Consider the following 12,480-nt stretch of genomic DNA (forward strand, 5'->3'; position numbering starts at 1 on the left):
TCTCTCAGCCAGCTTTTTTACACCTCCAGGTATATTTATTTCACGTACCTTCACCACCCTTGATCTTTTATAAAGCAAGGTGGTCATTAGTGATAATTGGAGGATGAACATAGCTGTGCGGTGGAAATGAGCTGTTAGTTGTTGCTGCAGCCGAGAATACTAGGGAAACCGAGGCAAAGGTTTCATGTGAATTTATTTAAGTAAAGCATAATACAGGAATTGGGACACATGTCCACAAAGTTATTTAAAAACTCAAGCAGGTCGGAGTAGCTAAGTAAATAAGAATTAGATATACTGAAATTACTTGGGTCTGGTCTCTTGTTCAGGACACCAGGTTTTTGATAGAAGACACGAAGACTAACTGGCATCAATATAATTTCATTTACCATTCGTATTTGCAATTATAATTTGATCACACGTTTATGGTGTCATCATTCTCCATCACACTGTGCATGTTTGTGTCTCTTGTCTTTCGGATTGTAAGCACTTTAGATAAAACTATGTTACTATCCTTTTCAACACGGGCATTTAATGTACAATGAATATGAATCCACTGGGAGACAATTCTGTATTTTAGGAGATACGAATTGTCCATCCCAGATTTTCACGCTCTGTACCAGAGTTGCTTATTCCTAAGATTTTTATTGCTAGATAGGTACTGCTAGCCACCAAGGCATAAGTGTAACCATGCGTTGTGATACCATAGTAAATATGTTTATCATCTGAGAGATCCCTATGCCCCGTTTGCAATCAGTAGGAGCAAGAGCTGGAATGTGATTAGTGCACAGTGGGAGGAATGTCAAATTGTTAACAGCATCTTGCACCCAGGAGCAGCAGAACAGGTGATTCACGGCTAAACTAAACCAGGAGAGAAAGAAGAAAATGCCAATATAAGTTGAATTTTCAGACAGGATGTCGAAGCTCTAGATCATGAAATGAAGGATTGCTTTGAAAACCTGACAGCATTTAAATCCTCCCTCCACATTATATTTTCCTGCATTATTTCAGTCCGCAATTAAAAATTCATCTTGTGGAGTCTTTTGTTTGTTTATTTGTTTTGGAAATTCAAGATTTTCATTTCCAACATTAATTCTTCCAAAGGAGGATCTTCAGTTCGGTGACTCACAGTGCTTTTGTTCTTGGTGTAAGCATCAGTATTCAGCTTAAAAAACATTGTATTTCTATTTCTTTTCTGAAGTGTAATTATTTTCTTTCTCTTACCTTTTTTTGTTTCTCATTCTCTCCATGTTCTTGATAAACTGACCAAGAGGTTTGGCCCCTCCATCCACACGGCACAAGCGCCTGCCTGCTGGGTGAAAAGGGATTGCTAGAGAAAGTGGGAGTAGATTGCTAGAGAAAGCGCGACAAGGCAGGGAGAAGGAAAGGAGGGTGGATAGATAAAAGAAATGTAGATGGTGCAATTAAATAAAGTAAGTTAGAAAAAGGGAAGTGAGGAAGGAGCATAAAAGGAGGGGGAATAAGTGAGAAGAATGTCATGCACATTGTTTGTAAATCTTAAGCTCTGACAGCTTTTTGTTTCAAGTATGGGGGAAAAAAATCAATACAAAGAATACTGCTCAGAACTAAGCTTATTAGCAAGCAGAGAAGAAAGATACTGTTAGGTCCTGCTTTTCCACAATAAAAGTGCATAAAACTATGACAAATATTTTGGAGGGCTAAGTATAACATAATCTCCCTAGGTAACAGAAAGCAGCACTGAGAACTGCACAAATGAAAACAACACTGAAAACAGTAGTACCCCAGGTACCAAAGAAGCTTCAAGACAGTACCAGCACCATATTACTAAGAAGAAATATTTACATTTAACTTCTGAAAGAAATGCATTTTTGTGTATTTTGGGAGAGTCCATGCAGCAGAAGTTAAGAGTCTGTATTATCGTGTGCGCAAGTTTAATGGACGTCATTAAGATATTGTATATCTTGTGTATAATTGTCAGATAGGTCACCATATATTATGTCTACAATTAGGTTACTCTATTTTTGTATGTCTTATAACGTGTTATTTAGTATACCATTGAATATCACATTAAGTTCAAGATCACTTTACTCTTCATTATTTCAACAGTTAAGGATTTATGAACAGTTTGAAATGATTTTTCCAAATTGAGGCTACTTTTACTATAATTGGCACTGAATAATAGTAAACGCATCATAGCCTTTGCACAATGTGTTTCTGTAACAAAAAAATGTTACTTTGCTGTCATCGGTGTAGACTGCAGTGCAGCACAAGTAAAATTTCCCAAGATTTTAATTCATTCTAACGTAGTGAAGTATCTTTCATTCTCATCCTCCTTCAGAAGCACATAAATACAATTCCTAGCAAAAGACAGACATAGATTTACAGTTGGTGAATGAAGGAAGGATCATTTTGATCATCTGTTTTGACCTCTGCATAACACAGAGCAAAGAATTTCCCTCATTAAATTCCTATTTGTATTGGGTTTGCATGGCAAGGCTTTGGTAGCGGGGGGCTACAGGGGTGGCTTCTGGGAGAAGCTGCTAGAAGCTTCCCCCATGTCCGATAGAGCCAATGCCAGCCGGCTCCAAGATGGACCCACCACTGGCCAAGGCCAAGGCCAAGCCCATCAGTGATAGTGGTAGCACCTCTGGGATAACTTATTTAAGAAAGGAAAAAAAAACAACTGTGCAATTGCAACTTCAACTGGAGAGAGGAGTGAGAATATGTGAGAGAAACAACTGCAGACACCAAGGTCAGTGAAGAAGGAGGGGAGGAGGTGCTCCAGGCGCCGGAGCAGAGATTCCCCTGCAGCCTGTGGTGAAGACCATGGTGAGGCAGGCTGTCCCCCTGCAGCCCATGGAGGTCCACAGTGGAGCAGATATCCACCTGCAGCCCAAGCTGTGGAGGACCCCATGCCAGAGCAGGTGAATGCACCTGAAGGAGGCTGTGACCCTGTGGGAAGCCCACGCTGGAGCAGACTCCTGGCAGAGTCTGCCAGGCAGAGTGGAGAGAGGTGCCCATGCTGGAGCAGTTCGTGAAGAACTGCAGCCCGTGGGAAGGACTCACGTTGGAGAAGTTCATGGAGGACTGTCTCCCGTGGGAGGGACCCCACAGTGGAGCAGGGGAAGAGTGTGAGGAGTCCTCCCCCTCAGAGGAGGAAGGAGTGGCAGAAACAACGTGTGATGAACTGACCCAAACCCCCATTCCCCGTCCCCCTCTGCTGCTGCAGGGGAGAAGGTAGAGAAAATCGGGAGTGAAGTTGAGCCTGGGAAGAAGGGAGGGGTGGGGGGAAGGTATTTTAAGATTTGGGTTTATTTCTCATTACCCTACTCTGATTTTGATTGGCAATAAATTAAATTAATCTCGCTGAGTCGAGTCTGTTTGGCCCGTGACGGTAATTGGTGAGTGATCTTCCTGTCCTTATCTTGACCCACGAGCCTTTCGTTTTATTTTCTTTCCCCTGTCCAGTCGAGGAAGGGGAGTGATAGAGCGGCTTTGGTGGGCACCTGGTGCCCAGCCAGGGTCAACCCACCACACTATTCAAAGCACAGCATATCTTCCAGAAATAAATCCTTTCTTCATTTTTAAGTGGCCCATTATGAAGAATCGAGCATAACCATTAGCAGACTTTTCTAACGATTAATTATTCTCTTTGTTTAAAAAGTATACTTATTTCTTGTATGAATTTGATAGTTTCAACATTCAGTAACTCTTTATTCTCATATTTTTGTCTGCCATTTAGCCCACTTCCCTCTGCTGGGGCCAGAAGTAGAGCAGGAGTCTAGGGGAGCAGGTAGCTGAAGTGGTTGATGACTCTCGATGTCTGCAGATGATTTTGGAGCCTTTCCGAGCGGCTCTATAGATCAGGAGAGAAACCGGAGGACTTCCAGGCACTCCTTTTCAACTCACAGGTTGGAGAGCTGAGTAAACAAAATCCTTCTTTCTTCATATCTTCTTTTTATCTGTCATTTTTAGGAGCGGGAAAAAGTATCATCTGTCAAAAGGTTCCTATGTGACTGACAGATTTTGAACAGTTTCTAATAACTAACCAGTGTTTGGCCAACTTTCGTCTTTTTTGGTTCAAGTAGCTTGGAGGCTGATTCCAAGCTCATTATCTGTTGTATTTGACAAGGTGATGCTATGCTTGCACTTTGTCAAAATTATTCTGTTTCCCGGTACTGCTGGTGGAGGTTGTTCCTGAGTTTCTCTGTGTTTGCATCTCCAGCCAGGCTGTTTTGAGAGTACTTGCAGCGGAGCAGTAAGTCACGACGGAAGATATATTGGCAAGAAGAGAGCAACAGAGTGGTTATGGAGTGCCTACTGCTTTGGCAGCAGGAAAAAACAAGGCTAGTTATACCAAATGGAAAAAAAAAAAAAGTTTGCTGATATAGCTGCTTAGTGTACAAATTCAGGTTTCTCTTTCTGGAATGATTGATACAGGCATTGATTGCACATTTTATCATATTGGGTCTCTCTGCAGGAGATACTGATACAGGCCAAAGAGTCACTGAGCCATCACCTACCTGGCAGAAGGCAGGGGAATCTAAAAAAGCAACATGAAGGGCCAGGACAGGTTTATGCACTGGGAAGATTGTAGAGGTGGGGGAGAGAAAAAACAGAGAGCTCAGTCAAATTGCAGCTTTAAGATAACACAGCAGATTCCCAAAAAGCAGAGGGCTTTTCTATATCCGTTGAAGAGTCCGCTTAGTGCCCAGGACTGGCCAAGAGCTGAGACAAATACATCGGTGTTGTGCAGCTGTTGAGGAATCACTTACTTCGGCTTTTCTAAAGTGGAGGTTGACAGTCTTGACCTTTTCCAAGAGCGTCAGCAGAACCTAATTGCCCACTGAGGCTTGTCTCGCTTTGTGTTGTGTTTTGTTGTTTCTCTAAAAAGTGGCACTTTAACACAATCTAGTTACTGTTTTTATGGAACAAACAAACCATGAAATACATTAATGTTCCGTGGATCAATAATGAGGGATTTCAAGCCTAAAAAGACAACCGTCTGGTTTTCTTTCAAGTTCTTGAATGGTATGCAAAGGTAAGTTGACATGTTCTGTGACAGCCTCCGTCACAAGGACCCGTTAGAGCTCACCCATATGTAGAAGTTTTAAAGGAGCTAGATGCAGATGTTCTGAAATCGCAGTCGTTCAGTGATTTTGCAATTAAACAGAGAGTAAGAAAATGTGATTTGAGGTCAGTAGGTCATTACTTCTGGTAACGGAATTGACTATACGTTGCTATATGGCTTTTTTTCATTAGGAGTATAGAAACTGCCACTTTGGATTAGACTAATGGTCTTTCAGTTCCTCTGTACTCTTGCAGCTTACATTACCTATAGCTTTAAAAAAAAAAAAAAGGTTTTCTCCATATTTTAATCTGTGATTGTTAGAAATGGCCTGTGAAAATGATGGTCACCTCAAGGTTGTGTTTCAGTACTTTAATTAGTGTTTATTTGTGATCTGAAAGAAGAAACATTTCCTAAAATCTCATTGCTTTTTACCAAGTCCTGTATAGCTGAAGATTAAAAAATAACCAGATGATGCCTCGATACTTGTATGTGCTCCTGTCTAAATTGATCAGACAGCTAGATGGAAGAAACTGTAATTTATCTAATGTATTTGTCAATCTGCAAAAAACATTTCAATTAATTAGAGCAGTGGCTTAGTAAAGGCTCTGTTCCCGCATCTCACAAAGATGGGCATAAATGGACTATGTGTTGCTGAAAGTCATCTGAAAGCAAACACACAAAATTAAGAGCATGAGAGGAAGTTCAGAAAGGTGTTGGATTGATTTAATTTTTTAAGGAAAAGATTCACAACTATTACTGTTAATATCTAATTGTAGAAGCAATTTTTTATCCGGAACAGGACACATTCAAAACTAAACACAGACAAATTTGTTTTATGCCCATGCACAGAGCCTTCAAAGTTTAAATAGTCATTTGGTTGGAAATCGGGGCCCTTGGACTCTGTTCTCACCATAATTTAGAGATTTATTTACTTAGATAAGGCACTTAATCTCACTGGGTCTGTTTCCCAATAGTAAAACAGAAATAATAAACCTTAGCAGTCTAATTATAGGTGTCTTGTTAGGCTTAATTCATTTGTAAGGAATGTTAATATCCCCATGTGAAAACTGGTGTATGGTGTGAGATGCATGTGTGTATAATTACATGTAATACACACACACACACACACACACCCGGTTGTTAAAAGAGCACTCTTAGGGTTGCAAGGCCAAGCAGTCAGAAGGAAATATGAGTTTTCCATATGGACACTCCCTTCTAACTACTCATTATGGTAAATATTTAATTACACTATCATATGCTGTCGTCCCGGCAGAAAGCCTGTCTCATTCACTTCACATCAGCTGCAAATTTCCACCTCTTTTAGCCAGCCCTCTCTGGTACCACTCACTTTAGCCATCCGATTGTCCTTCTTTCTCCTTTCTGATCCTATTTCCAGGTTCCTTCCCCTTCCCCGTCTCCCTAATGTCCTTGGGAAGTTCCTGAAGAAATAGTTATGTCAAGGTATTTTTTCTTGACGTCTCAAGAACAGTTCCTTGACGTTCAACAGACCGATGCATGTGTGAAAACAGTGGCACTGTCTTCCTGATTACAGATACATTTCATGAACCAATTTCTAACTTCGCTTGCAGAAATCCGGGACTGAAGTTGGAAGAAAGTTTTGCTCAGCTGGGATGTGAGTGGTGCAGTATAGCATCGGGTACCTCAGCTTGGATGTTGTAGTATGGGTATTGAACAGATGCACATCGGCTTTGGAAAAGATCGTAAATTGACCATTTTGTGTAGGTCAAAGAACAATGAGACTCCCATTTGTTACGACAATTCCTATTAAGTTTTGGATCTATGAACCAGGAATTTTGTGCCAGTGCTAATTGCTTTCTTATGGTTACTTGTAAGAGAGAACAACTCTGTCTAGTACATGGGGGGTTTTGACATCCATATTTCATGTTCCTAGGAATGACTTTTTTATATTCAAGAAACTGATGAGTAAGACAATTGTTTTCTAAAATTAGGGATGAGGAAATCCATGGAAAAATCACTGAAGACAGTAAAATGGAATTACAGGATATATTGCAGACTTTGCATTGCATTTCCCCAAGCTATATGGGTTCACTGACTCTTTTGAAATATTCTTTCTAAAGGCTAATTTTGTTTTAAAAAGCATTTGCTACTGAGGAGTGCAAATATAGCTAATCTATTATCTACTGCAGCCAGCTAAAATATATGTATTTGCACTGTTTAGATATGCTGTACGATGCTGTTGCAGTGGCGCTACCATATGGCGTTCAAATGTTTGAATTCTTTGAGGTTCATTGAATAAAGCCTGTTTCACTCAGCTGGGAGAAAGGGTTATGAAATTAGCAGAAGTGCCATCATTAATACCTATTATTCTTGTACTTCAATAGAAGATAACCATGCTCGTTGCTTTTCAGAAAACAGAGATGTTTTTCCAGGGCAGAAATTACAACTTTCTTTTCTCTCTTGTTTAAAACTATTCATTATTTTGAAAGTAACAAGGAAAATACAGTAGGACAAAATTGGTATTTCCCATAGATTCAAACTTCTCTGAGAGCCAGAATTTTTAGAGAGGAAGAGAAATTGAAAATATTGCTAGTTTTACATCGTGGTGGAGACCAAGTCCTGTAGGCTTTTTTTATCGTTATTTTATTTCTTATTTAAATAGTAGCTTGTTCTTAAGATACAGACTGTGTTTTAACTCCCCATTCAAGGTGCACCTAGGACTCTAGTGAAGCAGTAATAAATGATAGAAAAGACCCAGAAGACTTAAAGATATAGCTAAACAGAAGAATGCAGGAGTGTTTTCAACCCTCAGGTCCACGTGCATGTATAGCTGTGCGTTAACTGTGTACCAGCACTAGCTTCGAGCACTTTCTACTCTGGCTTCATGTGACCACTTGAATGAATTTGGTCCTGTGTGCAGACCAGCGTAGAAAACTGTTCTCCCAGCCCGAAGCATCTGGGGTGTGGAGCATGCCATGAATTTAGGGGATCTGCTGATGCTGTAGAGTTAAAAGCATGTTGTCATATTCAGTTACAGTGGCTCTGTGCTGGTAATCTGTCACTCCTTTGGTTTGAAGCAGTATCACCATTACTTCCTGCGCTCTTCAGTTGAACTATACATGTTCAATAAGAAAAACAAACACACTGATTTGGTAACCCTAGGTTTCTCTTTCTTCAATTGCTACATACAAAAGTAGCTACATAACTGGACTGTCATGTAGATCACATGGGCAGTAATGCTGGACTGCATCCTTCAGGCTTTAATTCTCACATGAAAAAGGACTATAGAATCTGTTCCTTAGAAAATTAGTTTAGAAAAAAACCAAAAACAACAACAAAGGAGACAGCATTTAATGAGCTAGCCGATATGTCAGCTTATTGTTTGATTTTGCAGCTAGAGATAATAATGACTTCAAAGGCATTGTAGCCAAGAATATTGCTGCTAACTTTGCAGTATTAATGAAAGCGGTAGAATTATCTTTGAATGATGTGAAAGGTGAATTATACGGTGCCTACTGTCTTAAGTATTTAGAGTTGTCTAACTGTATTGTGTGTTTTTCTGTGCAAATAGCTCTAGGACTAAGATTTCAAATAATTGCAAAAAATCTATAATGCCAAAACCATAATCATCCTTTTAGAACTGACCTATAAAAGGTATTTCTATACAATTTGTACCTAGATTGTTTTGAACAATCAAACTTCTATTTTAAATTCGAAATCTAGTGTAAGAAGAAGGCAGGCCCTGTGTTAATAAGGTGATAAACAGACACTGAATTTTAGTTATAAAATTTTAAAATACCCGAAAGCCTGTAACATCTATATGCTAACAATTTATGAGTAATTTAAAAGTATAATTCTCCCAGGTACTGAATAATTACAAAGTAATATTAATGTATTTCTCTGACTCAAATGAGTCTCTCTAATGCTATGAAGGAATTGTAGGTGCATGGGATGTGGTTTGAGTGATGAGAGAAATTTGTCAGAACCACTGAGCTGAAGGCTCGTACGCTGCAAGGTCCACTAGGGATCATGTCTAATCTTGAGTGTGCAAATGGTGAGGATTAGGTGTGAAAGGATGTAAAAACCAAGTGCAGCTGGGGACAATGACGCCCGTTATAAATCTATTGAATATTTTGAACTGCTAGGTGAGCACTGTGTAAAATGTGCAAGAGATGGCATTGTATTGATTCAGTACATGTATTATTTTTAAAAAATCTTGCTTAAAAGCAAACAACTATTTGATGAGCATCTGCAGCACCATAAAGCTTGAATGTTTTTGTTAAAAGTTAAACCAATTGGGTTCACCATGTAGCCACTCCTTGAGTTTCCTGGGTCTTGGAGACTGAGTATACACCTTAAAGACTCAGTGAGAAAGACTATAACTCAACATGCTACCAAACCTGTTCAACGCCCGCCTACTCCACCAACAAATTTAGAATGAAGAGTGGGACCGAAATAAATTAGAAAATCTGAGGGGTCAAAGGTGAAAAAGAAAAAAAAAAAAAAGAACAGTATCTCATTTCAGCTGTAGACATCAAATTACTTTATAAAAGATTGAGTATTAATAACTCAATTTTAGATGGAAAACTGAAGGACAGAAAGATGGTACGACTTGTACAGCATCATTCAAAGGCAAATGGCAGAACTGGGAATAGGGTTCCTGTACCTTGAGTTGCACTCCTGTGAACATTGCATGGGTTAATCTGGTGTAACCGATCCACTGCAGCAGTGATTTACCAGGGAAGAACATCCCTTTTACTGGTCAACTCAATGCTAACTGATTTGGCAAAGGGAGAAGGTGGAGCAGGTGGATGGAGGGTAGAGAAGAAACCAGGGCTAGTATACAGGGTAGTTACTTGGAAACTGGAGGGAAGAGACAATGCAGCACACAGTTCCTTTGCTAAACTGGCTTTTCTTCAGCAAAAAGAATTTGTATTGCTCTAAGACACTGGTTTTATGGGGTCTGACATTTCAGCATTTCAGTGGCACTGCCTGACAAACAGTGAAGAGCTGTTGTGAATGCAGTTACTAGTCACCAAGAGAAAGATGTTGGAAACAAATATATAAAAAAGAGAGATGTCCAAGTATTAGGTCAAATCATGCATGTGGAGCAAAACAGAGAAGAGTCATGTTACGTTAAAACATGTTTTGTGTAGCTATTGTCTTCTTAAGGAGACAGAAGATTAGAATTTGGAGAGTAAAAACCTTTTGGTACCTAAAAAAAGTTTCCATTAAGATTGGTTTTGGTTTTTTAAACTCATTTTATCATGATATTTATTCCTTGTAGTATCTAGCAATTCTGCCATGGTGGTAAGAATCTGCTCATCTTCTCCCTAACGTCTGAAGCACTTCACTAATACCGGTGAAGAACATGCTTCTCATGAGGCTGTCCTAGCACTGAAACCCAAGCGCATTGTGAAGAGCAGTGGAGATGATCACTGGCAATACTAATGTTCTCCCCTCCTTTCTTAGAGAAAGTACCTTGTTGGCAGACCACTGCTAGAGCCACATGAACAAACTCATCCAGGAATCACATCTAGTCATATTTATGGTAGAGCAATTTTCATCAATGCTATCCACTGTCTTTGGCAAGAAAAATGGGACAGAAAGGACACTCCCTGTATGTTCAGGAAGGTGCACCTCTACAAGCCATTCTGGGTGAGATCCATCTCCCCTGAAATGATTCTCACCTTAGGTTCACTCTCCAGGCAAAGAAGAAAGTAAGTTTTCTTAAGGAGATAAATAGTCTCATTACTTCTCTTAGAGATACTTTAGAGAGCCAGGTATTGTAACCTAAAAGTTTAGATTTCCTCTTATTGACTATAAAGAGATCTTAGACAGCTAGCTCTAATATAGACATCTCGTGTCTGTGTTAGAGACATGTCTGTTTGGTTAGAGAAGTCCCACTCTCTGTCAAGGTAAGGGTATAAAATTGAGAAGATGCTGAGCTGGCGAGAGCTGTATGAGAACTACCTCTTGTTGGGTAGAAGCATGCCGAGATGTACCAGGAGCTTTCTAATCTGCCAAGCTTTGTTTTTTTTTCTTTTTTTTTCTTAAGAACACAAAATACTAAGCTAGAATATTGTAACTCTTTAAACAGACAAGTAGAGAAGACTCAAAAGGCATAGTGCAGCATTTAATGAAGATGTTTGGAAATCAGTCTCCCTGTTGCTGTGTCCTTCTAGATCCCTTTCTCCAGCCCAGCTTTCCTGTCCAGCAGTTTACAGTGATTTTCTGTTGAATAAGCTCCATGCAGCCTCTCATGTATTCCTAGGAAAGTGGAAGGGTACGTCAAAATACATGTTTTAGAAGTGTCATTGAAGTCTCTTTTATCAGTACACTTGCAGTTCAGATCAGCACTGCTATTGCTAAGCCTGATTGTTTACAAGTTTATATTATTTCCGTAAACCATCTCTTTAAAATAAAACCTGTTATAAAGTCTTGACAAAAGAAAACTTTTTTTTCCGCCTTTTAACTAAATTGAGTTGGTCCAGGGGTGAAAATTGGAGATGCTTGCAACTTCATTAAGCCATGAAAAAATATCACTTTTTAACGCTTTTGAAAATAATGCAAATACTTTGTCTTTGGCTAATAAAATCTATTTTTTTAAAGCAATGCATTGGTCACTGAAGACGCCAAATTGACAGTCCTGCTAAATAACAACCTCCATTCACAAATGAAAGCAGTAGATGCCATGGATTGTGATGCTAATTTCCATACTTTGAGCTTTAAAATTGTTCGGGACATACTATTTAAGCACAAAAGAGTTCTTCAGACAATGCTGATGCTATGAAATCTTTATTCTTTCCCCCTTGAGCTTGAAATGGCAAGTTAAAAATTGGTTCTCCTGACTAACTTCTCTTTGTAGATGTATCTCTGCTGAGGGTTCATACTGTGATTCTCATACATATCTAAAGACATTTGTTATTTTTCTTTCCCTAGTTTTATGTATTTTTATGTATAACTATTGACTTTAATGGAGCTGCTCCCAGTCTTCCCTGCGTGTCTAGCATTTATTTTATTTTTGCTTTTGCTTAGGCAGTATTGTGAATTGAGAATAAAGCCACCAGTTTGTCCTTTGGAAATATCCACCATTATTGCTATTTATTAGAGGCATTATGAAAACGATGAGCTAAATGGAGACGATGTGAGGAGAATTGTAATTTTCTGACACATAGAATATAGGCATTTGGGAAATGGTGCCTCTCACCCTGGGGGTCAGTTTGATTGTTCTTGTAGATATATATGGAAGATGATTCAATTATTTTCCTTTTAGTATGTTGATAAATATATATTGTTGTGGATAAAACTGATTTTTTTTTTGTTCTTTTGAGAACTCCAGGCTAAATTATGAACTTTGTATCTCTTCTTCTCTCATTTGTGAAAGAAAACCAACAGAGAAAAAAATAGAAGAGTGTGAAGTAAGACCTATTCGAGATCTTTCATTTTCA

General features: G+C 39.1%; 1 protein-coding gene across 1 annotated transcript in view; it reads left to right on the plus strand.

The window, feature by feature from the left end:
* Positions 1-12,480, plus strand: part of CTNNA2 (catenin alpha 2) — a 529,003-nt gene that overhangs the window by 248,820 nt on the left and 267,703 nt on the right. The gene's annotated exons all lie outside the window — the stretch shown is intronic.

The sequence above is a fragment of the Gymnogyps californianus genome, chromosome 4, assembly GCF_018139145.2.
Source record: "Gymnogyps californianus isolate 813 chromosome 4, ASM1813914v2, whole genome shotgun sequence".
Taxonomy (NCBI): domain Eukaryota; kingdom Metazoa; phylum Chordata; class Aves; order Accipitriformes; family Cathartidae; genus Gymnogyps; species Gymnogyps californianus.